The sequence below is a fragment of the Echinops telfairi genome, unplaced genomic scaffold (genome assembly GCF_000313985.2).
Source record: "Echinops telfairi isolate 266 unplaced genomic scaffold, ASM31398v2 ScPeMD7_4225;HRSCAF=4972, whole genome shotgun sequence".
Lineage (NCBI taxonomy): Eukaryota > Metazoa > Chordata > Mammalia > Afrosoricida > Tenrecidae > Echinops > Echinops telfairi.
In genome coordinates, this window is record NW_022108124.1 from 12,786,976 (window position 1) to 12,788,342 (window position 1,367).

The window sequence follows — 1,367 nt, forward strand, 5'->3', positions numbered from 1 at the left end:
ACCCGGATGCAGTCCTGGGTGTTGAAGCAGCCGTGTGGAGACCCCTGCCAGTGCTGAGATGCTTACACACTCACTGACTCGGCTTTGCTCCTGCAGCCGGCATCATTGTGTGTGTTTTGTGAGATGGAGTAGGACTTTGCAGATTGGTGCAGAACAGATGGGCTAATGTTGGACTTATGGGCTTGGGTAAGGTGACCAGATTTAAACATTGGTAAAGCGGGACACCATTGATAAAACTCATATCCTGGCGAAATAGCCACATGGCAGCCAAAAACCATACACCCTAGCTTGTCGTGCATTCTTTCAAAAAATCAGGACTTTAAAAAAAATGCTGCAGGACGTGGGACAAATTGTTAAAAATTGGGACTGTCCCGCCAAAAGCAGGACGTCTGGTCACCTTAGCTTTCGCAGCACTGGGTTGGGATGCTTTCTTAATATACACTTACCCTTTATATAAAACTCTCCCTTACACATATGAGTTTCTGTGGATTTGTTTCCCTAGTTTGCCCAGACTAACACATGCAGAGAGTGGCCCATCTGTAGACAATTGGACACCTCTTTACAGAAGGCTCACAAGGAAGAAACGAGCCAGTCAGGGTGCAGTATAGCACCAATGAAACACACACCTTTCCTCTAGTTCTTTAATGCTTCGCCCTGTCCCACTATCATGACCCCAATTCTACTTTACAAATCCGGCTAGACCAGAGCATGTACACTGGTACAGATAAGAGCTGGAAACACAGGGAATCCAGGACAGATGAACCCCTTGGGACCAATAATGAGAATAGCAATACCAGAGGGTAAGGGGAAGGTGGGGGTGGAAGGGGGAACTGATCACAAGGATCTACATATAACCCCCTCACAGGGGGATGGACAATAGAAAAGTGAGTGAAGGGAGATGTCAGTCAGTGTAAGACATGAAAAAAAATAAATTATCAAGGGTTCATAAGGGAGGGAGGGTGGATGGGTGGTGGTGGAGGATGAGCTGATATCAAGGGCTCAAGTAGAAAGAAAATGTTTTGAAAATGATGATGGCAACCTATGTACAAATGTACTTGACACCTGGATGTGTATATGGATTTGTGATAAGAGCTGTACAAGGCCCCAATAAAATGATTAAAATAAAAAAGTAAGGGGATCAAGTGAGACCCCCCCTAGTCCTCCAGCTCTACTAGGTACCAGAGCTCTGACTACTGGTCGGCAGTGGGGTGGGGCACCTCCACTTTGAGAAGCTGAGTGGGCCAAGAGAAATTACCTCTGACATTGGCCTCACGCAGTCTAGCTGTCAAAAATCTCTGCTTACTTCACATCCACTCCCGGCCTTCACTCCCCCTTACCTGCCTCTCCTATTAACACTGTCTCAACCA